The 27,719-nt window shown below is 42.0% G+C and overlaps 1 long non-coding RNA gene across 1 annotated transcript; it reads left to right on the plus strand.

The window, feature by feature from the left end:
* The first annotated feature begins 1,482 nt into the window (after positions 1–1,482).
* LOC144318135 (uncharacterized) lies at positions 1,483–26,198 on the plus strand. Its single transcript, XR_013383976.1, has 3 exons — positions 1,483–1,597; positions 2,612–2,730; positions 25,943–26,198. It is a non-coding gene; the product is annotated as an uncharacterized LOC144318135 (long non-coding RNA).
* The last annotated feature ends 1,521 nt before the right edge of the window (positions 26,199–27,719 follow it).

Genomic DNA, 27,719 nt, shown 5'->3' on the forward strand with positions numbered 1-27,719 from the left:
TACATATACAATGGAATAGTACTCAGCCATCAAAAAATTGAAATCTTGTCATTTGCAATGACATGGAACTAGAGGGTGTTATGCTAAGTGAGATAATCAGAGAAAGACAGTTATCATATGACTTCACTCATATGTGGAATTTAAGAAACAAAACAGAGGATCATAGGGAAAGAGAGGAAAAGATAAAACAAGACAAAATCAGGGATGGCTGGGTGGCTCAGCGGTTGAGCATCTGCCTTCAGCCCAGGGTGTGATCCCAGGGTCCTGGGTTGGAGTCCCACATTGGGCTCCCCACAGGGAGCCTGCTTTTCCCTTGGCCTCTGTCTCTGCCTCTCTCTCTCTCTCTCTCTCTCTCTGTGTCTTTCATGAATAAATAAACGAATAAATAAATAAATCTTAAGAAAAAAAAACAAGACAAAATCAAAGGAGGGAGACAAACCATAAGAGATTCTTAATCATAGGAAACAAACTGAGGGTTTGCTGGAGGGGAAAGGGTCTGGGGATGGGGTAACCGGGTAATGGGCATTAAGGAGGGCAGGTGATGGAATGAGCACTGGGTGTGATATAAGACTGATAAATCACTGACCTCTTCCCCTGGAACTAATAATACATTATATGGTAATTAAGTGAATTTAAATTTTAAAAAATCTTTAAAAATTACACATACACACACAAAGAAACAGCCAGTGCCAGAAGGACACTCTGACCCTTGTCTGTCCCCCTGAGAGCAGGAGTAGATTCCCCATGTGGAGAGTGCCTTCCCTGCGCCTGGAGGGGAGAGACATCCGTATTGCCAGAGATGGGGCGAGAAGGCTGTAGAAACAACTCTTGTTATGTCTTGATTAATTTCCTGACCCTGAGCACAAACTGTTTTGTGTTGTCGTCTTGACAAACTCTTTGTTTCTTTGTCTGAAAGGTACCAAATTGCCCATTTTGGTAATTTCTTTGAATCTTATATTTTTATGCTCTCTCATCAGTACAAAATTAAATTTGTTTTTCTCCTGTTAATCTGTCTATGTCAATGTAATTATTAGACCAGCCAAAGAACTTAAGAGAAGAAAGGAAAAGTACTCCTCCCCTACAACACTTAAGATATCTGCTTGTCACTTCCCAGCACAAAGATAACTGACACAGGTTGTGTAATACTGAAATCTGAACTTCTTATCGAAACCCTTACCAATCTCTTTCCTGACTCTGAGCATTTTTTTCGGACTCCGTCTCAAGCAAATGACTACTTAATTAACTATTAATATTCATTAACACTGTCAGGCCAAGCAGGTGTTACAGAGATTAGCAAGACGAGCCCAATATCATGGAGCTCCTACTCTGGCAGACAATACCAAGAGTAAATACACACAAAATACAGATAAGTGCTGTACAGAAAGTAAAACAGGGTGATTTTATAGGCAGTGATTGAGGCTGGGGTGAGGCTAGTTTAGATAAGATGGTTGGTGAAGGCCTTTCCGAGGAGGTGATATTTGAGGTAGGGCCTGAAGGCTGACAACAAGTCTGTCATGGAGTGGTCAGGAGGAAGAATATTCCAGCCAAAAAGAAAAGCAAGTACAAAGGTCCTGAGGTGGGAACAGAAAGTGTTCAAGTAAGTGAGGAGAGAGGGTTGAGATATATTGAAAGAGGTGGAGGCTATATTACAGAGGCCAGTATAAAGTTTGGATTTTATTCTAAGAGACACAGGAAGCCACTGGAGAGTTTTAGGTGGGGCTGAAATAGAATGCATCATAAATTTTAAATTCGTCACCTTGGTTGCTGCGTAGAGAATGGATTAGAAGGGAGCAGAGTAGAAGTGGGTTTGATGGTTCTTCAGTACTAAAACAGAATTGCCATATGACCTGGCAATTCCAGTCCTAGGTAATAGTGACCTTAAAAATAAGAGTTTATATAGGGGTGCCTGGCTAGCTTAGTGAGTAGAGCATGAAACTCTTGGTCTCGGGGTTGTGAGTTCAAGCCCCACGTTGGGTTTGAGATTACTTCAATCAATCAACCAATCTTTAAAGAAATGAAAGTTTAGGGATGTCTGGGTGGCTCAGCGGTTGAATGTCTGCCTTCGGCTCAAGGCGTGATCCCGGGGTCCCGGGATCGAGTCCCACATCGGGTTCCTTGCAGGGAGCCTGCTTCTCCCTCTACCTATGTCTCTGCCTCTCCGTCTGTGTCTCTCATGAATAAATAAATGAAATCTTTGGAAAAAAAAAAAAGTTTATTTTACCAGAAAAAATGGGTTTATTCGGGAATAGGAGGTACAATTCAGGACAAGCAAGCTTTGGCAAAAAACATAGGCTAGTCCAACAAATGGAGCAGAGGAATGTTATTTTTATGAAGGAGGAGGAGGAAGTTGGGTGAGGTTCTTCTGGAGGGAGGTCGCTTGGAGAAAAGCAGGAGTTCAGGGTGAAGACAGTTTCTCACTGGCTGTGTTGCAAGGGGTGGTTGATTTCTTTTAGGAGATGCGCAGTCCATCTTTTCCTGTTGGGGACTGAAACTGTTGATTCTTTGCTGGCAAGGGTTCTTCTATTGGGGCCTATAATTGACCCTCCTTCCTGTGATTGGTGGTTTGTGGTATGGTGTGAAAGCTCCCCCTTCTGGTCTCCTCGCTTTAAAGGTGAGAAGAATGGATGCGCCTACAGCATGGATGACCTTGAAAAAACTATGGCCAGTGAAAGAAGCCATCTGGAAAAGGCCACAGATTGTGTAATTCGTTCTACAAAATGTCCAGAACAGGTAAATGCATGGGAATAAGAAAGCAGAGTTGTGGCTAGGGGCAGGAGGGAATGTATTTTGTTGATTTTTTAAAAATATTTTATTTATCTATTTGAGAGAGAGAGATTGAGTAGAGCAGGAATAGGGGGAAGGCTAAGGGAGAATGAGAGGCAGACTCCCCACTGAACAGGGAGCCTGACCTGGGGCTCTATCCCAGGACCCTGGGATCATGACCTGAGTTGAAGGTGGACACTTAACAGACTGAGCCACCCAGGCACCCCTAGGGAATGAGTTTTGATTGCTTAGTGGGTATGAGGTTTCCATTTCCATTCCATCATTCCATGATGAAAAAGTTCTGAAACTAGTTGGTGACAGTTCCACAACATTGCAAATGCATATAATGCCATTGAATTGTAAACTTTACAGTGGCTAAAATGGCAAATTATCTGTTATGTGTATTTTACCACCACAGTGATGATGATGATGATAAATTACAGAAAGTTTTATGAAAAAATGCATCTTCTCAGATCTTCTTTAGAGATTATGATTCCCCAGGTCTGGGGAATCTTATGGACATTCCATTAAAAAAAAAAGAAGAAGAAGAAGAAGAAGAGGGGCATCTGGGTGGCTCAGTGGTTGAGTATCTACCTTCAGCTCAGGTTGTGAATCTGGGGTCCTGGGATAAAGTCCTCCATCAGGCACCCCACGGGGAGCCTGTTTTTCCCTCTGCCTATGTCTCTGTGTATCTATGTTTCTCATGAGTAAGTAGATAAAATCTTAAAAAAAAAAAAAAAAAGAAATAAAAGAGGGGTCACTTAGACTAGGAGAGGACAATGCAAGTTAGGCTGAGAAAGGCATGAGACCAGGGCACCTGGCTGTCTCAGTTGGTAGAGCATGCAACTCTTCATCTCAGGGTCGTGAGTTTGAGTCCACACTCAGTGTAGGGACTACAAAAGAGAGAGAGAGAGAGAGAGAGAGGGAGACATGTAACATATTTTAAGGGTAGAGACAACAAAACAGCTTAAGGTTTGAATGGGGGGGCAGTAAGGTAAAAAAAGAATAAAAAATTGTTCATAAGTTTTTGGCTTGAGCACCGGTTGGAGAATGGTGCCATTTATAGAGTTGAGAGATTCTAGAGAGGCAATAAGTTTGGAAAATGAAGTTTTGTGCAAAGTGATATCTTTTCTTGGAGAGAGTGCCCATGGCAGAGACTGCTAGATGCCTATTATAGCCCATCAATTCTCCCTTTCTTTAATCATGGAAAACTGATTTTATTTGGAGCAGCAGAATGCTTAGCTAAGTTTCCTTTGCAGTTAAGGATGGCCAATGAATAATAAGCAGGTCTTTAAAGATTTTTAGAGAGGAATATTCAGTGGAGAAGAACATCCCTCTCATCTCTTCCTTTTCTGCCTGCTTAGGATATGAGCTTCATAGCCATAATGTGAACCCGGACAACCTTGATCTTGAGGTTTGAAGTTACATGCTAAGAATCCGAGAAGGAGCCTGAATCCCAAATAACTTTGTAGAGGTGCCACACCTGTTCCAGCCTTTTACATCAGAGAGTAAACCCTAAATTGTTTAATCTGTGGTGATTGGATCTCTTACTAGAAGCTGAATATAATTTCATTTTGATACTACACCAATTATAGAAAAATATATTTCCCTAGAGTTTCCAAAGTTTGCACTTTAATTCCCAGCCTCCTTGAAACACATTGAAGAAGTGCCTAGAACTAGTTTATTCATAGTATGTAAATGAAGTACCTTAAAAAATATTTTCTGAACCTGCTTTTGGCCCAATTATCCCTAACCAACATGTGTCAGCAATATAAAACTAGCGTTTGCATTTTTAAAAAAAGAATTTATTTATTCATGAGACAGAGAGAGAGAGAGAGGCAGAGACATAGGCAGAGGGAGAAGCAGGCTCCACGCAGGGAGCCGGACGTGGGACTCGATCCCGGGACTCCAGGACCACACTCTGGGCTGGAGGCAGGCACCAAACCACTGAGCTACCCAAGGATCCCCAACGTTTGCATTTTTAATGTGTCATTTTGGTGCAATCTCCTAAATTTTGGCATTTTAAGCATCATGCTTTGGGCATTATTTAAAGATGATAACATTGAAGAGGTTGATCGCAGTTCTCTGGGTACCAAGAATTATCCTGGTTTCTGTCCCACAGTTGAGAACATAAGGCCTTCAGTGCATATGGAAACATTGTTGAGTTCTCCAGATATACTCCTTACACCCATAACAGAGAGTCTGGTACAGACTGGACATTGAGTTATTATTATTTTTTTGAACCTCTAAAAATAGTCATTTGAAAAAGTACCAGGGATACATGCAGATACTTTTATGGAGAACACCCAAGAAACTGTTGATGATGATTACTTCTGAGCAGTGGGAATGGAGGTCAGGGAAGGGGATGAGAAACTTTTGCTTTCCAAATTATACCTTTAAAAATGTTTTTTTTTTTTTGGGGGGGGGACGCCTGAGTGGCTCAGCAGTTGAGCATCTTCCGTTGGCTCAGGGCGTGATCCTGGGATCTGAGATCGAGTCCCACATCAGGCTCCTTGTGAGGAGCCTGCTTCTCCCTCTGCCTATGTCTCTGCCTCTCTCTCTGTGCCTCTCATAAATAAATAAAATCCTTTAGAAAACAAAACAACAACAACAAAAAAAGTTTTTTTTGTTTTTTTTGTTTTTTTTTACCATCATGGTTTTCATAGTGAGTGGGTAAGAGTGACAGTTCTAGGGGCACCTGGGTGGCTCAGTCTTTTAAGAGTCTGCCTTCGGGATCCCTGGGTGGCGCAGCGGTTTGGCGCCTGCCTTTGGCCCAGCGCGCGATCCTGGAGACCAAGGATCGAATCCCACGTCGGGCTCCCGGTGCATGGAGCCTGCTTCTCCCTCTGCCTGTGTCTCTGCCTCATTCTCTCTCTGTGACTATCACAAATAAATAAAAAAATAAAAAATAAAATAAAAAAAAAAGAGTCTGCCTTCGTCTCAGATCATGGTCCCAGGTTCCTGGGATCGAGCCCCACATTGGGCTCTGTGCCCAGCAGGGAGTCTGCTTCTCCCTCTCCCTCTGTGCTCTCTCTCTCAAATAAATAAATAAAATCTGAAAAAAAAGAAGAAAAAAAGAAAAAAGAGTGACAGTTCTAAGAGCCCAGACTGTGATGATTCAAATCCTGTTTTACCACTTATTAGCTCAGTGTCCCTGGGAAAGTTCATTTACTTTGTTTACCAAACACTTATATTACAATTAATATGTGCCACTGTTCTGGGCACTTTTGAATTTATTATTATTAAAATATAAGTGACTTAAAATGTTATAGTAGTTTCAGGTGTGCAGCATAGTGTTCCAAGCACTTTTTTTTTTTCTCTGATCCAAGCACTTTAAAAACCCATATGCAGGGCAGCCCTGGTGGCCCAGTGGTTTGGCACTGCCTTCGGCCCGGATGGGATCCTGGAGATCCAGGGTCAAGTCCCATGTCGGGCTCCCTGCATGGAGCCTGCTGCTCCCTCTGCCTGTGTCTCTGCCTCTCTCTCTCTGTGTCTCTCATAAATAAATAAAATCTTTAAAAAAAAAAAAAAGCCATATGGAGAGCCATTTCCCTCCACCCCCATGGAAAGTAACTGAGAGCTGTTGCCAGCAGTGGGGTGAATGAACATGTCCCTTGGCTCCTGGCAAGCGTTCAGATGCCTGCAGCCACAGTTGAGTACAACCTCATAAAAGCCTCAACCAGAAGCAGCTCCCTGATTTTTGACCCTTAGAAACCATGTAAAATGATAAATGTTTGTTGTTTTGAGCTGCTAACCTTACAGTAATTTGTTACACAGCAGTGGCTAACAAATACAACCTCCCACCTGGGAGGCTGCCTGTCTTCTTGCTTCAGTTTGAACAATGCTGCCTCAGTCTGCTTCACACTGTGGATTTCCTTCCATCCTAGGAATTCTCTTTCCTCTTTCCTGGTTCCACCATTTATTTATACACCAGACACCTGCTTTTCTCTTTATACTTTTCATTTCTCATTTGGGTAGAGCACTTGCAGAATCCTTAAGAAAGAGTACATGGGTGATAAATATTTTTGAGAGCTTAAATGATTGATAATGTCTTTATTCTGCTCTTGTACTTGAATGTAAGATATCAGGGCCTCTAATTTTAGGTTGAAAATATTTTTTACTCAAAAAATTTGAAAATATTGTTTCATTTTCTTCCTGGGTTCCCATGTTGCTAGTGGAGAGTATGAATCTTTGTGTGTGGCTGTTTTTTTTTTTTTTAACTGAAATATAGTTGCCACACAATAATACACTAGTTTCAGGTGTACAACATAGTGATTCAGCAGGTTATGCTATGTTCCTAGGTGTAGCTACCATCTGTCAAGTGTACATCGTGACAAAGCCATTGACTGTATTCCCTATGCTGTGGATTTCTTAGAAGCTTGGGTCTCCCAGTCCCTTTCATGCATTTTGCCCATCCCCCCACTCTCCTCCCCACTGGCAACTGGCTGTTTTTGGTTTTGTTTTCCCTTTCTGAGAACTTTTACGAAGCATTGTAGGTTGTGATTAAGCATGTAGATTCTAGAACCAGACTCCCTGGATTCAACTCTGAATTTCCCAATCTGTTAAACCTCTCTAGGTCTCAGTTTCTTCATCTTTAGGGATAACAATAATACCTACTCATAGAGTTTGGTGAAACTGCCCTACCCCACTGATGTCACTCCTTCTTAAATGGTTTGGTGCTCTAGACCATTTCTGGAGGAGGGTCTAGAACAGGGGTCAGAAAGCTTTATCTGTAAAGAAACAGTAGGGGCACCTGGGTGGCTCAGTGGTTGAGTGTCTGCCTTTGGCTTGGGTTGTGATCCCAGGGTTCTGGGATCAAGTCTTGCATCAGGATCCCCACAGGAGCCTGCTTCTCCCTCTGCCTATGTCTCTGCCTCTCTCTCTGTGTCTCTTATGAATAAATAAAACCATAAAAAGATAAACAGATAGCAAATATTTCTGGCTTTGTGGGCTATGACAACTACTCAGCTTTTCTACTATGGTGCAAAAGCCACTACAGACAAAATGTAAATGAATGAGCGCTGATGTGTTCCAGTAAAACTATAATTACACAGTGGCGGTTAGCTTTGGCCCACTGACCACAAAGGCGGAGGAGATGGAGAAGACACCATAAAAATTAATAAAGGGAAGCCCTCATTACAGTCAAGAGGCTAGAGGGGGAAGCCATACCACTTAATGTCAATCCCAGGAAGAATTGTCAGTTACAGACCCCAATAGAAGAATATCTACCAAAGAATCATCAATTTCAGGTCCTTGTAGGGAAAAGATGCACATTGTATCTCCTGTAAGAAATGGATCACCCCTACGACTCAGCCAATGAGAAAGTTGATGTCAACCCGAATTCTTGTTTTTCTCCATTGGAATTTATCTTTTATTTTTTTATTTTTTTTAAATTTTATTTATTCTTGAGAGACACACAGAGAGAAGCGGAGACATAGGCAGAGGGAGAAGCGGGCTCCTGGCAGGAAGCCTGATGTGGGACTCAATCCCTGGACTGGGATCATGCCCTTAGCCAAAGGCAGACACTCAACCGCTGCCCAGCTCAACCGCTGGGCCACCCATGCATCCTCGTTGAGATTTATTTTAAAGGAACCCAAGGGTTCTTGTCAGTCAGTTAAGCATCCTACTCTTGAGCTCAGGTTTGGGAGTTCAAGCCCTCGTTGGGCCCATGCTGGGCATGGAGCCTACTTAAACGACGACGACAACAACAACCCATCAACTTCCTCTTCCTTCTGCATGAAATAATGTTCCTCGCCTTTGCCTGTTGGACTTGCCTAAGTCTTGCTGTGGCTTGTATGTCCCCAGTTGTAATTCTGTTATCCCCAAACCCATTTTCATTGGTAAAATAACTGACAGTCATATTTTTAAGGTGAACATTATAATTATTCTCTCCCTTCTGTGCTCATTCTATTAGACCCCACAGATGTAGAGACGCCCCCTAGTGGAAGCATCTCAGACTAGGAAGTCCGACTGCCTTGTAACCGGTCTACACGGCTGTAAGTGGGTCCAACCATTCAACTGTATAAAATGCAGGGTTGAGTATTGCAATATTAATGAGATAACTTGGATTAATCTTCTGCGATGATGGGAGCACATTGGCAATCATGTTATACCTGAATTTGCATTACGATGGGTCACGTATTCACAACATTTTACTGTACTTACACCCATGGGGAAAATACTTAGCTCTTTATATTATTTTACTATAAAGAAACAACAGCACCATGGCATTTTTATTCATTAGTTCTAGGTCTGATGACCTTCCCAGGATGCAAAGATGAAAGTTACAGTCTCATCCTGGAGGATCTGAGGAAGCAAGCAATTGATCTGCAACCTTACCTGCGTCACAACAAAGTCCTTTTTGCCAGGGGAGCTAGCAAAGACTGAAAAACAAAACGAAAGATACAATCACTTCTTGTTAAGAGGTGACGAAAAGGGCACTATATAGATTTCTGAGGGTTGGTAAATTTTATACTGTTTGGCTAAATTAACCCTTTGTAGTTACCTCCATCTGGCCTCTGTTTTCTGCTCTGGGTTCTTTCTTGGACCTGTATGTCTTGCCTGGGGGTAGGTATAGGTGAGTGGGGAGCAGCTTCCTCCTTATCTCTCATTGCCTCTTGGGGAAGGTGCCTCGAAGTGAGCTCAACACAAGTGCATCCCAAGCCTTGTCCCTCAGGAGCCAGTGAGAACCCAAATATCGTCACCATCTCCCTTTGCCGGTATCTCCATCTTTACAAGACCAGCTGCATTGGAGGAGCCTCCTAAAAACTCTTGATGGGGCATCGCTCTTGCTATTGTAGTTCCACCTGCATGAAGACCACACCTCCTGTGCAGTTACTGGGACAAGTCCTCTTCCACTGCCTGTTCTTATGACATTCTCCATCCTGGGTCCTCAGCCTGCTGGATCCCCCATCTGCCATCAACAATGTCCAGCTGATTCTTTCCTCCTTCCATTGTCAGGGACTACTGGTCCCTTCTTCCAACATTATGCTAGTATTAGTTAACATATAGCTTATTTTATTTTATTTTATTTTATTTTATTTTATTATTTTATTTTATTTTCCTTATTGAAAATTTCAGATGTGTTAAACCTTCTTGTAAAAATTTAAAATACTTCAGGGCTCCTGGGTGGCTCAATGGTTGAATGTCTGCCTTCAGCTCAGGGGGTGATCCCAGGGTCCAGGGATCGAATTCTGTATTGGGCTCCCCACAGGGAGTCTGCTTCTTCCTCTGCCTATGTCTCTGCCTCTCTCTGTGTCTCTCATGAATAAATAAATAACATTAAAAAAATTTTTTTAAATCATCCAGAAGCATGTATAGGAAAATGGTAAGAGCTCTTCCTTCACTCAACTCATTCTGGTCCCTAGAGATAACCACCATGAGTAGTTCTGTGTTCATCATTCTGGAACTATTTTTCAAAATGCAATTCAGACTAATGGATTTTTAGTACAAATATGCATAATTTAGAAAATGGTGGATTAAGGAGATCACAGCTCTGGGAATTGGGCTGACTCCATCTGCGTCTTGTATGACTTGGCAGCATGTGAACGTGACCACACTTGTTGAAACTTCACTCCTTAGGCTTCCCAATGACCACAGTCTAACTACTGTTTTTTTTGTTTCCTTTGGGGGTCTTCTCTCATCTGCCCCTCCCCTAAAGGCTGGTGTTCTCTGGGGGCTCTGATCGATGGAGCACAGAATTATAGCTTCCCTTCTTCAGACTTACAAACCCACACCTACTATTGAAATGTGTGCTGAGTTAGAGCTGAGCAGGAACCAACTGTTACTGGAAGTCGAAGTAGGATGGACTAGCAGATTCTAGCCTTGTTCCAATCAGGGTCAATAGCCATGCAGAACACTACCAGTCCAAGGATTATTGCAGCCACTATTACCATGGGCGTTCTGGTTGGTTAAAAAGGAGCTCAGATCTTGTTGCAGAAATAAACACCATCCACCCCAATCCCAATCACTGCTATTACCAATATCCATTAGCATCTGTGGATGGTCACGGGGCTGTTATTATATAACTGGCATGGGGAGGGGGTATTAGGAGTCTGGGTCTGAGGCAGTGGGGAAACAGGAGTGATAGGAATGAGCAAAGGATGACATGGCATCTGTGCCTGCTGGACCACTTGGAATAGATTGCAGTCTTTGTCATTAAGAGTGTAAAGGACAGGTGCTACTGAATTTTTTTTTAAGTTTTTTTTTTTTTTTTTTTTTTTGCGGGGGTAAGTAGGGTGTATAAAACGCATAGAGACAGATGCATAAAGCAAGTGGACAGACAGCACAAGGAATTGTGATAAAGCAAACACCCACATAAGTAACCACCACCTAGATGAAGAGATAAATAGAACCAGCCGCCAGGAGCCCCTAGATGCTTCCTCACTTTCAAAACCCTCTCCTTCCCACCCTGTTCCTGAGTTTTTGGTAATCACTCCATTGCTTTTATTCATATATGAATCACCTTAGAGTGCATCCCTGGACCATACCATTTGATTTTGCCTGCTTTTCAACTTTATGTAGATTTATTCAAGATACATTTTTTGGAGAATGTTCTTTCACTTAACTTTACATTTATGACATTCATGCTCATTATTGAATGGGACGTTTGTGCATTCTCACTGTTCTAAAGCATTCCATTCCATTGTGTGAATCACTAACACTTATTTGTTGTTTTTTTAACCCACTCCACTGTTGAAGGACATGTGGGTTGTTTCCAGTATTTGGCTTTAGGAATATGCAGAACAGCCTTTTTTTTTTTTAACTTTTTTTATGAGAGCTCTTGTGATTGTCAGGAAAACAAGCAGGGTTGCCATGAGGTAGTGATGTGGCGTAGCTCGTTCTTGCAGAGTCTACTCTCCCTGGGCAGCTTTGTGAGTATGGGGTGCTGGTACCTCAATAGACCTCATGAGGGACACTCTCAGTTCTTCCTTGATGAGGCATCCTGTGCCTTAACCTGAGGCCAAAGAGAAAAGGGACTTTGGGTTTTTATACTGCAGTGGAAAACTGGTACATGAGTACATATGAGGTGCTCTTCAGACATAGGAGTAGGGTCCAGATAGGCTCAGAGGTATTGACATTTGGGCATAAGAGGGAATGTTCTAGACCTGAATCCACTCTGTCAAGATTTTCCCCGGACCTGCTAACTAGTGAGGGGGGAAGGGCTCTCATCATACCATCTGGGTGGGTGATGTGTTTCTCAGTGGGTCAGGGATAGGCAGTGACAGGTTTCCATTGGTGGTATTGGAGTAAAAGGACTTGTCCCCTTCTCAGCTGTAGCAGATGTGGCTTACCAAGATGGTCTTGGAATGGGGTACTTACAATCCATGCAGATCAGCAATGATTAGTGGTGCTTTTGCAGGGTCTGGAAGAGCCTCCCTGTGGGCAAGAACCAGGTCTGACCCTATGCATTGGCTAAATAAAACCAACTTTCCTTCCTCTTCCTCTGTGTTTCAATGGAGATTGCCTCAGGAGCTTTCCAGTATCCTGGCTTCACAGATCGAATGATGCAACCAATAGTGATTAAATGCTTATTATGTGTCAGGCACTAATTGAAGCATTTTACATGCATATGCATTTAAGGCTCAGATATCATTAGGAGTGAGATGATGTGTATCACTTAACTTGCTGTTTAACAAATCTCCCCAAAAGGTAGTGTCCTTTTTTTTAAAAAGATTTATTTACTTATTTGAAAGAGAGAAAGAAGGAGAGCAGGTGGAGAGGGGCAGAGAAACTAGTGCAGATCCACAGGGGCATGAAGTGCAATGTGAGGCTCCATCTCACACCCCTGAGATTATGACCTGAGTCAAAATCAAGAGTCAGATGCTCAACAAACTGAGCCACTCAAGTGGCCCCAAAATGCAGTGCCTTAAAGCAACACACATTTATTATTTCTCATAGTTCTGTGGTTTTGCTGTGTTAAAAATAAGACAACAGGCCCCAAATGGAGTCTCTTATGCTCAGCCCCACATTACCAAATGGAGATTTAATACTTAATTTAATTACTGTTTCGGCTCTCCCAGAAATGGAATTTTAAACCAGTCAGTTGGGAATTATATGGTTAGTAATAGTTAGGTAATCTGTCTGATAGACTCCTGCCCTCCTCTAAAGGAAAGTGACTTTGCTACAACCAATCTACTTTTTGTCACATAACTTCCTTGCTCTTTCTCCCTTGTGCCTATAAAAGTCTTTATGTTGTACAGCTACTCAGAGCTCCTTTCTATCTGCTAGCTGGGATAAATAAAACCAATAAGATTAAAATTTACTCAGTTGGATTTTGTTTTTTTAAACAGCTGGGAGTTTATTCTGATTTGGGCTGGCTCAGCTGGAGGCTAGTCTAGGATAACCTTACCCACATACCTGGCAATTGGCCCAATGTCAGCTGGGGTGACAGCCACATGCTTCTCATCAACTAGCCCACATTTGTTCAACATGGTGGTGGGAAGGTTCTCAGCAGCAAGAGAGAGTAAGCCCTAATGTGCAAACACATCTTTAGCCTCTTCCTGTGTCACATTGGCTAATGTCCCATTGGTCAAAGCAAGTCACCAATTAATCTAAAACTAGATTATGTATAGAAATGACCTACTCAGTGTATGGATACGGGGTGGAAGAGAATTACAGTAGCTGTCTTTCAAACAACTTACTGTGTACTCGTATCACCCTCATTTTACTAATGAAAAAAACAGATGCTTGGAGAAGCTAAGGAAGTTGGTCATACAGCTGCTATTGGGCAGAGCTCAGTCACAAACCTAGGACAAGCAATTGCAAAATTTGTGCCTTAAGTCTTATGCTGTGTGTACTGCCTCCTTTCTCAGACCTGAGCCGTTGTATCCCAGTGCACCAGCTCAGGAGAGGAGAGAGAGGAACTCACTTAAGCAGCCTCCCCCAGAGGCCACTCAGCCATAGAGCCTGGCGGGTGCCTGTCTAGCCAGATAGGCTTAGCAACTTCTCCAGCTCTGAAGAAAATAATCCTCATAAACCTGACTAGTAGTTCAGCTATTGCACTGGATGCTGTGCCCTTGGACTAATCTTAGCTATGTGGGAAATAGATGGAAAGAATAAAAGATGGTTGTAGAAATGGGCCATCGTGCTACACATAAATGTGTTAGCCCAATGGGCAGTCATTAAACACCTACCACATCTGAGCTAGATCCCGATAGTTTAGGAGAAGTACAGGCAAGGGAACAGTTGTTCTCTAAAGCACATTTTCAACAATGTGTGTTAAGGGAACTTATTGACACGATGGCGTTGAATACAAGACAACAGATTTAAAATGGAATTGCTTATGCTCAGCCCACATCGCCAAACCGAGACTTCATTGAAATACAATTTTGGGCCTTCTGGAAATGGAATCTTGAAACAGTCAGTTAGAAGCCACCAGATCAGCATTCGTGAGGTCATTTGCCTGACAGACCTCTGCCCTCCCCTATGAGGAAAGTAACCTTGCAATAACCAGTCTGCATTTTGCATTGTTCTGCTCCCTTCTGCTTATATAATCTCTTGCTTATATACCTCTTCAGAGCCCCTTTCTATCTACTAGATTGGGTGCTGCTCGTTCATGATTTTTCAGTTGAATTTTGTTTTTTTTTAACTATGGATATTTAGGGATGCCTGGGTGGCTCAGTGGTTGAGTGTCTACCTTTGGCCTGGGTCGTGATCCTGGGGTCCTGATATCGAGTCCCGCATGAGGCTCCCCTCAAAGAGCCTGCTTCTCCCTCTGCCTGTGTCTCTGCCTATCTCCCTATGTGTCTCATGGATAAATAAATAAAATCTGAGGAGGGCGGGGGGTGGGAGTGAATGGGTGACGGGCACTGGGTGTTATTCTGTATGTTAGTAAATTGAACACCAATAAAAAATAAATAAATAAATAAATAAATAAATAAATAAATAAAATCTTAAAACACAAACAAACAATGGATATTTAGACTAGGATGAGAGACTGTCAGACTCAGAAGCTGCAAGATAGACCTTGAGATTCACAGAGGTGTGGACCCAGGAGGGCATCTTTCCATAAGACTGGTGCTACTGCCTCTTACTAGGTTGTTAGAACCTGCACCAACTTCCATCCAGTTTTGAGCACCCCCCTCTCTTTTAAATGTAAGGTCTACTCTGAAGAATGTTCTTGATGACTCTGGGAAAATGGGGTGAGCAGGCAGATTTGGGATAGAAATTAAAGGAATAAAATCCCCAAGCCCCATTTTAGATTTGCAATCAAGCCGAGAAACTCTCAGTCTCCCAGGGCTGGGGTTTAAAGGCAGGGAATAAAAGGTATTTGCAAGAAACAAAGACCCAAATTTGCATTTGAATGTGGTGCCAATCAAGGCTCATTAGCTGGAACACAACACGGCACCATTAGCGGGAAGGTAGCTTCGGCAACTGCTCATTAGTTTTGTAGATTCAAATAAGCATTCTAAGAGAGCTCGAGTGTTTGATGGGATCCAGCAGCATCAATGATAGGCCACCTTTCTTCCCAGAGAAAGGCAATGTTCCCCAAGAGTAACTATAATCTCCTTTACTCTCTCTCACAGACACACACACACACACACACACACACACACACACACACAGCCCCTCTGTATCCCCCAGGGTCTCAGGATGTCAAAATTGGAAGGACGGTAGAAACTTCTAGGTCAGGACATCACTTATGGGAGAACTGTGGTTGCAGGAGAGTAGGAACACAAAACTGGTCATCGGAGGAGTTGGGAGAGAATCTATTTATGACACATAACACCTTTCTTCATGGAAAGGAAGGACTCTTGATGGGTTGAAGACAGAATGGAAACACACAACGAGGTGAGGAGCCCTTCATGAAAACTTCAAAGGAGAGCAGACCTCTGTCTGTAGGACTGAAAACCAGGGGCCCGGTACAACTTATACTAGAAGAAACACACAGAGAAGTGGACAGGTCACAGGGACAATGTAAAGAGAAAATTCTCAGGCTTAACCCGTTCTAGGCATTAAGAGAGCTCCGAGAACAATACCTGACACACTATAGGAGCTCAATAGCACAGTGGTTAACAGCCCAGGTGTCAGAATGAGGTAGATTTAGGTGCAAGTTCCGACTTTCTCATAAAGCTGCCTCCTTACCAGTCTCCTTTTTGTGCACATTAATGTCTGAGAACTGCTGAGCTAGACTGCCCTGTTTCTGATCAGTAATGCTGGTCTTCAGGAGATTGTGCCTACGGAAGGCTGACTCCCAGGGTGAGGTCCATGCCTGTGAGTGGTCTGTGACATTGTTCTTGCTAGGCAACGAGCATGTGGGCATTTCCTTTTCTTCTTTTGTAATTGAACTTTTTTTTTTCCTGGCTACCTCTGTCTTCCATGTGGTCATGTTCTTCAGGGGAGGTAGTCTCTACCCTCAAGAAGTGGCATAGTTGGTCTAAATCAACCTTGTTTTCTTGTTCCCCTTGCTTAATGGTTGCCTTTCTGACAAAGGAGACACGAGTGGAGAGTGGGCTAGGGCTCCTGGGAAGGGTTTTTCTTGTGGATCACAAGGAGCAAAAGAGGGAAGATAACCCCTCTAGTGTCTCTGGATACTGTTGTGAGAAAAATGCTGCCTGGGGCTTGAGCAGCCATCTTGTGGCCAAGAGGAAGCTGATAGGTCAGCTGTGGCAGAATGGAAAAGCAGAGAGAAGCTAGACTTTACTGAATTTAATTGAGCTGCTGAATCAACCAACTCTGAGGCCTCATTTTATTATGTGAGATAATAACATTTCTTCAGTTTATTTATTTATAAGGATTTTAATCATTCATTCATGAGAGACACAGAGAAAGAGGCAGAGACACAGGCAGAGGGAGAAGCAGGCTCCTGATGTGGGACTCTATCCCAGGACCCTGGGATCACACCCTGGGATGAAGGCAGATGCTCAACCGCTGAGCCACCCAGGCATCCCCATTTCTTCAGAGTTTAAAGTTAGATTAATTGACAGGGTCTGTTTCTTGCTGCTGAATGTTCCATAGAAAGAGAGATGAAGGGGCTCCTCGGTGGCTCAGTCAGTTAAGCATCTGCCTTTGGCTCAGGTCATGATATCAGCGTCCCTTGATCAAGCCCCAGGTCAGGCTCCCTGCTTAGCAGGAAGTCTGCTTCTCCCTTTGCCTCTCATCCCACTCGTGCTCTCTCTCTCTCAAATAAATAAATAAATAAATAAATAAATAAATAAATAAATAAAATCTTAGAGAGAGAAAGAGGGAGCTATATACTCTGGAGGGCTGAGAAAGGGAAGAGGCTGAGGCCAGAACAGTAAGGCTAGAAACAGGAATGTCTCTCTAGGAAGAGCCCCTGTGAGTGGCCTGACCTTTAGCAGAGCTACTGACTAAAACCACAGATCATAGGAGCAAATTGTCTGCATTCCGATTCCATATCCACCACTTACTGGTCATTTCACCTTGGGCTCCTTACCTGTCAAACAAGAGCATAATAGTACTACTTTATAGGATTTAAGGAAATTAATAATGTGAAGTACCTAGCAGTGCCTATGGGTGGTATGTAACCCATGGTAAGTAGTACACAGGTATTGGCCAGGAGGCAAGTAACATCATATAACACCAGTGCCAATTTTTCCCCTTCATATGTTGTAGTTCCCCTTTGTAAAGAAACTGAACTTTTGTTTTGAGATGATTGTAGATCTATATGCAGAAAGAAAAAAAAATAGAGATCCCAAATATCATTTATTGGGTTTCTCCCAATTACAACATCTTGCAACACTATTTTTTAAGAAAATATTTATTTATTTATTTATTTATTTATTTATTTATTTATTTGAGAGAGAGAGAGAGAGAGAAAACGGTGTGGGGAGGAGAGGGGCAGAGAGAGAGAGTCAAGCAGACTCCCTACTGAGCATGGAGCCCAACTAGGGTTTGATCCCATGACCTCCTGAGATCATGACCTCAGCCAAAATCAAGAGTCAGGTGTTTAACTGACTGACTTATCCAGGCACCTGCAACACGATTATACGATATCATAATCACAATATTGGTAGTTATAGTCAAGATACAGAATATTCCCATAACCACATGGATCTCTCATGTTGCCTTTTTATGGACGTACCTTACTTTCCTCCTATCTTCTCTTATTTCTCCTTAATTCCAAGCAACCACTAACGCCTTGTCCATTTCTATAATTTTGTCCTTTCAACAATAATATATAAATGGAGCCATGTAGTGTGTGACCTTTTGGGATTGGCTTTTTTCCCCTCAGCATCATTCTTTGGAGTTTTTGCCTGTATCAATAGTTCATTCTTTTTTATTGCTGACTAGTATTCCATGGTATGTTCCTGAGTTTGTTTATCCATTTATCCAGTGAAAGACATTTGGGTTATTTCCAGGTTTTGACTAACATGAATAAAGCTGCTGTAAACATTTGTGTAGAGATTTTTGTGTGAGGATAAATTTTCATTTCTCTGGGATGAATGCCCAAAGTGCAATTGCTGGGGTCATATAGCTGGTGCATGTTTAGTTTTTAAAGAAACGGCCAAACTGTTTCCAGAATGGCTGTAACATTTTACATTCTCACTAGCAATGTATATTTATTCATATCCTTGCCAACATTTGGTGTTGTCACTATTTTTTATTTTAGTCATTCTCATAGGTGTGTGATGATATCTTACTGTGGTTTTAATTTGCATTTCCTTCATGGTGAATGATATTAAACATATTTTCATGTGCTTATTTGCCATCTGTACATTCTCTTCATATAAGATGTCTCCATATCTTTTGCTGATTTTCTGATTGGATCGATTTTTGTTTGTTTCCTTTTTTTTACTATTGAGTTTTGAGAGTTCTTTATGTATTCTGGATACTAGTCCTTCACTGGATACGTGGTTTGCAAATATTTTCTTTTAATCCATTGGTACTCAGTCTATCGTTCATCCATTTAACAAGATCTCAAGACTCTACTCCAATATTTCAGAAACTGATTCTTGAAAGGGAAGAGAGGAAACTGGAACTTGGGTTTTGGATAATGAGCACTTGATAAATGCAGGTTGTTCATAAAAACAGATGGGAGCCAGGGATGCAAGGTGGAAAGGGAGAATGGAGTGAGACAGGCATCTGCATCCTCCCAGGCCCTAAGGACAGGGAATTGGGGATTATTCCTAGTGAGAGCTCCCACTTGAGGGTGCTAAGATGGACTATACTTGGGAAAACCATCTCCTGGCAGCAGCCAAGGAGAGGGGGAAAAAGTAGTAGCAGGAGTCAAAGGAAGGACCAAAACATTTCAGAAGTAGAAAAGCTACCAGGAGAAAAGCAGGCTATTCCCCTTACCTCTCAACAATAGGAACATTTATAAATCAAATACTAAGAAATACAGAAGTAGTATGTTCGGAGAAGAGTTAGATGGTTGCATTAAGCATCAAAGTTGCTTGGCCAGTTGCCTGCTTATCAGGATGGAAAACCAAGCTTGGGAAAATGGATTCTGTCCCTCATATTCTCTCAGTACAAGTATTTCTGGGACAGAGAGAGATAGGACAGATTCTGGAACATGTTGAGAAGGAGAAATTAAAAAGCTTAAAATAGAGCCTGCAGAAGTGAGGGAAGAAAGAAATGTTGAGAAAGATCTAGCAACAGGGGGATCATCACAGCAGACTTGAAAATGTAACCTCTTGGTGGTGATGTTGGAGATGTTTCTCTCTGGAAAATGAGGGTTTCTGTAAAGTGGGGAGAGTGATTATTCAGCTGCATATGAAGAACTTCTAAAGGGGAAATAATGTCACATGTAAGGTCTTTCCTTTCCTTTCCTTTCCTTTCCTTTCCTTTCCTTTCCTTTCCTTTCCTTTCCTTTCCTTTCCTTTCCTTTCCTTTCCTTTCCTTTCCTTTCCTTTCCTTTCCTTCTTTCTTTCAATGATCTTTTCTTCTTGTAAAAGTCAGGCATGTTCCTACTGAGGAACAGTAGCATTGTTGAATCACTATATTGCAGACCTGAAACTAAGATAGCACTATGTGGAACTATAATTTAAAACTTAAAAAAAAAAAAAACTTAAAATCAGGGGCACCTGGGTGGCTCTGTGGTTGAGCATCTGCCTTTGGCTCAGGTCATGATCCTGAGGTCCTGGGATTGAGTCCTACATCAGGCTCCCCACAGGGAGCCTGCTTCTCCCTCTGCCTAAGTCTCTGCCTCTCTATGTCTCTCATGAATTTAAAAAAAAAATTATAAATAAATAAATAAATAAAAACTTAAAATCAAATAAGCAAAAAATTTTAAAAGTGCCAAAAAAGTGGGGAATGTTTCTTTCCTTAATAAAAACATGGAAACTACTAACAGATGTAGAAAAACAGAAGGAAGAAAAAAAATCACTCATAATTCTACTACACTAGCAAAGCTGCTTTTACACATTATTTTAGATTTTTTTTTAAAGATTTTATTTATTCATGAGAGAGAGAGAGAGAGAGGCAGAGGGAGAAGCAGGCCCCATGCAGGGAGCCCGATGCGGGACCCGATCCTGGGACTCCAGGACCATGCCCTGGACTGAAGGCAGGCACTAAACCGCTGAGCCACCCAGGGAGCCCCTATTTTAGATTACTTTTTAAACCATGCTACAAAGCTTGAATTTTATGTCCTGCTTTTTATTTTCCCTTTTCTATTATTTGACAATTTTCCTTGTTATTATGGACTTTTGGTCATTGATATTTTTAATGCTACTTCATAATCTATCAAGCGGCTGAACTGTAATTTCCTGAATAAATCTTTCCCATTAGTTGGACAATTAGCTTGTTTCCAGTTTCTGTCTATTAAAATTAATGTTTCGATGAAAGCTGCAATGAGAATATCCACAGTCACTATTCATTGAGCACTTACTGCGCCAAGTGGTTCACATCCCTCATTTATTTCATTCTCTAAACAACCTTGCCAGGCAGACATGATTGTGGCTTGTTCCCCTTTCTTTTTATTATTAAATTATAAAAATAAAATGTGCCTCTGTAAAAGCAATTCAGGCAGAACTAAAGAGATCTAATGGGAAAGGCTTGTAATGCGTGTACAAGCCAACAAGCACCAAGGGTTGCTGGAAAACCTCTTGAAACTAGGAAGAGGCCAGAAAAGATTCCCCCCTCCCGGATTTCAGAGGGAGTATAGTTCTGCCAACACCCTGATTTCAGACTTCCAGCTTCGAGAGCTGTTAAACAATACATTCCTGGTTTTTAAGAAGTATATATGTATAGCGCCACCCAGCTTGTTGTACTCTGTGACAGCAGTCCTCGGAAACTAAAACACATGCAAACTTCCAAACTAGTATGGGCCAGAGCTGGAATTTAAACTCAGGTAGGTGTTACCCCAAAGCCAATGCTATTTTTAATTAATTAAGTTAATTAAGTTAATTAATTTTAAAGATTTTATTTATTTATTCATGAGAGACACACAGAAAGAGGCAGACATAGGCAGAGGGAGAAATGGGCTCTCTGCAGGGACTCCACCCTAGGACCCCAGGATCATGCCCTGACCCAAAGGCAGAGGTCAACCACTGAGCTACCCAGGCACCCTTATTTATTTTTTTAAGATTTTATTTATTTATTTATTTGACAGAGACAGAGAGAAAGCACAAGCAGGGGAGCGGCAGGCAGAGGGAGAGGGAGAAGCAGGCTCCCCAAGGAGCAGAGATGATTGATGCAGGACTCAATCCCAGGTTACTGGGATCAGGACCTGAGCTGAAGGCAGACGCTTAACCGACTGAGCCACCCGCGTGCCCCAGCCAGTCCTGTTTAATCAAACAGGATTTTTATTTATTTTTATTTATTTTTAATTTTTAATTTTTTTGCTTTTGAGCAAACACCTATATAGTGTAGATCCTGTGCCAGGCTCTGTCTGAAGCGCTTACCATGTATTTCTCTGAAGTAGGCAGGAGTGATTTCCTCCCGGAGTTATCTAGCAGCTTCCACCAGGGGGCAGGCCTGCACCTTTGTGTACAGAAAGGACAAGAACCCACAAGGCAGGAGGCCTGGCTTTCAGGCAGTTCCCTCTGGCCAAATTGCCCAGAGCTTTAGTTCACCAAAGCAGGGACACCACAGCCAAGGAAGGGGATGGTTATCCTAGGAGCACAGAACCTTCTGGATTCCTGAAGGAGGGAGAACCGAGCACCTGGGGGCATGGGCAGTCTGGTCTCTAGAAAGTTCTTGTTGTTAGGGTAAGGTATAACATCATGGGTTTCTCCTACAAACAGATCCTGAATCCATTCTCACTCAACGATGATGAATAAAGAAGTTAATGTTTGTGTGACAGGGACCATTTGGGGGGATGGTGGTCCAACTGTTCCCCTTTCTCTGGAATTGACTCAGCAGCCACATCTGTACCACACCGCCCCAACAGCCCTGTCCCACGTGGAGCTTGAGGTTCTGACTGTGGTGCTGTGAAGGCTGCTGTGAGGTGGAAGTTCCCCCTCCCCCTTCATTCTGCTGAGTCTGTCCTGGTCATTCAGCCCTTCCTTGGCTTCTGTAATACACCTCAGTCCCCAGCCTATACCTTTGACTTTTTACAACTCCCCTGCCCCTTTTAGGCTCAGCAGAGCTAGCATGTACTACTTACAAGAGGATAAACCTGAATTAAAAATATGAATCAAGGGGGATCCCTGGGTGGCTCAGCAGTTGAGCATCTGTCTTCGGCCCAGGGAGTGATCCTGGAGACCTGGGATCAAGTCCCACATCGGGGTCTCTGCGTGGAGCCTGCTTCTCCCTCTGCCTGTGTCTCTGCCTCTCTCTCTCTCTCTCTGTCTCATGAATAAATAAATAAAATCTTTAAAATATATATATATAAATCAAGGGGCACCTGGCTGGCTCAGTCAGAGGAGCAGGTGACCCTTGAGCTCAGGCTGGTGAGTTTGAACTTGACGTTGGGTGTACAGATTACTTATATCAATAAAACTTTGAAAAAAATAAAGTGAATCGAGATGGCTTCTGTGGCTAGCAGAAATAAAGGATTAAGTCTATTATTTAAAATCAAGGGAGCAAATAAAATGAAATAAAATAAAATAAATAATAAAATAAAATCAAGGGAGCAAGAAATTGGGGGTACCTGGGAGGCTCAGTGGTGGAGCATCTGCCTTTGGCTCAGATTGTGATCCCGGGGTCCTGGAATCGAGTCCTACATCGGGGTTCCTCCATGGAACCTGCTTCTCCCTCTGCTCATGTCTCTGCCTCTCTCTCTCTGTGTCTCTCATGAATAAATAAATAGAATCTTAGAAAAAAAAGAGAGCAAGAATTGGAAAAAATAATAAATTCATAAGAACAACCACACATAGAAAAGAGCCTACTGCATGTGGGTTCTTCATCAATTTTTGTCAGACTGGAGGAATTAACTAGAAATAGTATCATACAAAAGTGGGGGAACAGGAAAGAGGGAGAGTGACACTGAGCTGAACTTCACCTCTTTCATAGCAACGGAGACAATACAGCTTCAGGTGGATAATTCAAGATAGAGGCATAATCTACATTATTTCGAATTACAGCATTAACGCCACTGCTAAAACAAGAAAAGGTTATCTGAGAAGTGAGAAGGGCTTGTCTACATTTTTCTATGTGTTTCTTTTTTTTTAAGGTTTTAAAAAGATTTTTATTTTTTAAAAGTTAATATGTGCATAAAAGGAAACTGAAAAACACAAAAAGCAAAGAACAAAGTCATCCATAGTCACAAGCGGTTTACAGTTTGACTTCTGGGTCCTGTGTGTGTATCTACACAGGTAAGTGTTTTCATGTAAGATGGTACAGTTATGTATCATGCCCTTTTTTACACACCATGAATATTTATCATGTCAAAGTCCCCAAATTACGAGTATTTTGATAACTAAGAATACACTACACCAACTCCATCTGGTTGGCAGCAGAGGGGCAGAAGGAAGTATACAGGGAGAGTTGCATGTGGATGTTTTCATATTTACATTTTTAAAAAACATTTTATTTATTTATTCATGAGAGACACACAGAGAGAGGCAGAGACACAGGCAGAGGGAGAGGCAGGCTCCATGCAGGGAGCCCGCCGTGGGACTGGATCCCAGGTCTCCAGGATCACACCCCAGGCAGACACTCAACCGCTGAGCACCCGGTCCCCCTCCCAGGCGTCCCTATATTTGCATTTAATGATAACTGTTAACGTGTATTAGTCTCTCTGTTCTATAGGAAAACATTAAGTGATTCAATGGAAACATACCTCCTTGCTAATCGAATAGTATAGATTGGATGATGAATTCTTTTAGAAGCATTATAGGTTGTGGACTCTGTTACTTTAGGTCTCCGTTTTAATTGAACATTGAGGGACTGCAGTATTTTAATTGTACTCTGCCAATAGCTTTATCTAGAGGCCTGTTGTCATTTTTGTCTTTTATATTTTTGTCACCAAGAAAGCCAGGATCACATTTTTTTTCCTATGTGTGTTGTCGCATGTTTTGCTCCCAGTCGCGTTTGCAAAAGGTCCAGGCTGGGGGCAGGTAGGCCAGGATCCAGGGGGCACGTCCTGTCCCTGGCGCCTCTGCCCGGCAGGGGGCGCGCTTCTCCAACGGGCTCCGGGCACCTGCTGCTCCCCTGCGGGTAGGATGGGAGGGGGGGCGGGGGATAGCATCTCCTCGCTGTTTTAATTTGCATTCCCTCAATTGTGTGCCAGAGCGCGTGTTTTCTCCCCTGTTTCTAAGCCATTTGTATCTCTTTTCCTGCAAATTGCCTTTTTATGGAAATTCTAGCTCCTCCCGCTCAGTAATTTCTTTTTCTTAATCTGATCGCATTATTACTCAGCTCCCTCCTGCGGGCTATTTTTGGCATCCTCGATCTGCTTTAAGTTCTCCTTTCTCCTTCCTCCTGCTTCTGTACTCCCCTCTTCCTCCTCTACCTATTTGAATTTCTTGACCCCCGCGTTTTGTGCTCTGTCTCAGGGAGGCGGCGAAGGGTGCATCTCCCTGTCCTCCTGTATCTTCTCTCAGTGTGAAATAGGAAATAGCCAGTGTTGGCTCATGTGGGGCCTTTTATTCCTGAAAACTTTCTTCTCCCTTTGGGCCTTCTGCAGACCCTCTGCAGTCTCCGGTGTGGGCTTAGATTTTTGGAGCAAACGCCAAGAAAATCTGGGTGGAGGTGTCCTGCTTTTGACATAGGCCACTAAGCCTCCTCTGGTGCCAGGACTTTCAAAGCTGGCTCTCTGCTTGGGTGGAAGAAAGGTAGTGGGAGAGGAAAAGTGTATACAAATCCATAAGTAAAAGTCAAAATCAAATTTGACCATATTTGTGTGATAAACACAAATGGTTCTGGAAGGATCTGCCCCCAATACTTGTCAGTAGTTGCCTTGGGAGAGGGAGTATTCTTTCTTTGTAAAATTGTGGGTTTTTGTTGTTGTTGTTGTTGTTGTTGAGAGAGAGAGAGAGAGCAAGGCTAGGGACAGAGGGAGAGAGAGTCGCCAGCAGACTCCTCACTAAGCAGGGAGCCCCCTGTGGGCCTTGATCTTACCACCCTGAAATCAGGATCTGAACCAAAACCAAGAGTCTGAGGCTTAACCAACTGTGCCACCCAGGTGCCCTTTTAACACTGTTTTTCAAAATTAGGATTACGGGTGAATTTTACTTTCTCTCCCTCCTCTCAGGCATCCCCATCCTCTTAATATGTTGTTTAAATATTTTATAGAAAACATAATATGGTGAAATTCCAAGAGTAACAAAGTATGCATAATGAAGTTTCTCTTTTAGCAGTATCCCCAAAGGCAGCTACTTTTATCACTTTTTAAAAAAGATTTTATTTATTCATGAGAGACACAGAGATACTTTTATCACTTTTTAATGTAACTTTCCAGACATATTATATGTATAATCTCTCTTCCCATCTCTCTCATCTGTGTCTGTGTCTATCTCTGTCTCTCATTATTCTTTTTATACTAGCGGGTTTATCACGTATAGACTTTTATGCCTCTAAGAGTGTATCTTGGAAATTGTTTAACATTGGAGCCCATAAAGATCCATCTCATTTAAAAAAATGGCTTTGTGGGGGCACCTGGATGGCTCAGCCATTAAGCCTTCGACTGTTGATTTCAGCTCAAGTCATGATCTCAGGGTTGTGAGACAGAGTCTTACATTAGGCCTGTGCTCAGTGGGGAGTCTGTTTGAGATTCTCTCCCTCTCCCTGTGCCCCTGACTGCCACTTGCACTCTGTCTCTAAAATAAATAAATCTTTTTAAAAAAATGGCTTTGTAATATTCTTTTACTTCTTCTTCTTCTTTTTTTTTTAGGTAGGCTCCACAACCAGCATGGACCTCACATGAACCCAACATGGGGCTTGAACTTACAACCCTGAGATCAAGACCTGAGCTGAGATCAAGAGTTGGATTCTTAACTGACTAAGCCACCCACATGCCCCTTTTTTATACATTCCTTTTTTAAAAATATAATAATATTCTTATATAGAAACTCTGTAGCATAATGAACTTCTTTTCCCGTTGGCTGGGAAAGACTATTTTCTTTTTCTTTCTTTCTGTTTTTTTTTTTTTTTTTTTTTTTTGCTATTGTAAACAATAACCCCAAAAATACCCTGAAGCAAACATCTTCACTCAGATTTGAGAGTATGTCTAGGGTAAACTTTTGAAACTGGAATTCCTGGGTCAAAAGTGTTTTTGTTTTGTTTTTGACACTTCTAATTTTTAATAGCTTATAATTTCCTTCCAAAGGAGTTGTACCAACATGCACTCATACCAGCAATGTGTGAAGGTGTCTGTGTTTATACTTCCTTTTAAAACTAGTCTTCTGTCAAGCTTTTTAATCTTGTCTATCTGGTGGGTGACACTGGTATCTCACTATGTTTCTTTAATCAGTGGCAAGGCTGACCATCTTTTTTTTTTTTTTTCTTTTCTTTTTTCTTTTTTTAAAGTAAAATGCCCAGTGTGGAGCCCAACATGAGATTTGAACTCTTGATCCTGAGACCAAGACCTAAGCTGAGATCAAGAGTCAGATGCTTAATCCACTAAGCCACCCAGGCACCCCTCATCTTTTTACATGTTTATAACCATGTGGATTTCTTTTCTTGTGAACTACCACTCTTGGCCTTTGTCAACATTGTTTTGATGTTGTGTTGTTGGTCGTCCTCTAATTAATTTCTATTATTTATCATTTATTAGTTTATTTTAACAAGAGGGAGAGGGGAGGGGCAGAGCAGACTTCTCAACCAGTGCAGAGCTTAACGCAGTGCTTGCTCCCATGACCCTGAGATCATGACCCTGAGGTCATGACCTGAGCTGAAATCAAGAGTCAGATGCTTAACTGACTGAGCCACCCAGGTGCCCCTCCCTCTTATTAATTTTTAAAAGTCTTTTTATATTAGAAAAATTAGCTCAGGCTTTGTGAATATTTTTCCTAATTTGCAGTTTGTTTTTTGATTTTGTTTAGTATCTTTCTTTTTTTGTCCTATGGAAATTTACTTTTTTTTTTTTTAATTTACTGATGCTTATCGATCTTTTCTCAGGTTTGTGTCTTTCTTGGAAAGGTCTTTCTTCCAAGACTATAAAAAATTTTCCTTTCTCTCTGTATTCTAGTAGTTTCTTTTTTTTTTTTTAGTTTCATTTTTTTAATTTTAATTTTTTTAGTTTTAATACTTTTGCTCTATCTTGAAATAATTTGGTATTAAGAATGAAGTAAGAACCCAGCCAACTTCCTGCCATTTTTTCTTAAAGATTTTATCTATTTATTCATGAGAGACACAGAGAGAAAGAGTGAGAGAGAGACAGAGGCAGAGACTTAGGCAGAGGGATAAGCAGGCTCCCTACAAGGAGCCTGATGCGGGACTTGATCCCAGGACCCCGGGATCATGCCCTGAGCAGAAGGCAGATGCTCAGCCTCTGAGCCACCCAGGCATCCCCCCTCACTTTATTTATTTATTTATTTATTTATTTATTTATTTATTTATTTATTTTTAAAGATTTATTTATTTACTCATGAGAGACAGAAAAAGAAAGGCAGAGACATAGGCAGAGGGTGAAGCAGGCTCCCTGTAGGGAGCCTGATGCGAGATGCGAT

This window comes from Canis aureus, chromosome 8, assembly GCF_053574225.1.
Source record: "Canis aureus isolate CA01 chromosome 8, VMU_Caureus_v.1.0, whole genome shotgun sequence".
Lineage (NCBI taxonomy): Eukaryota > Metazoa > Chordata > Mammalia > Carnivora > Canidae > Canis > Canis aureus.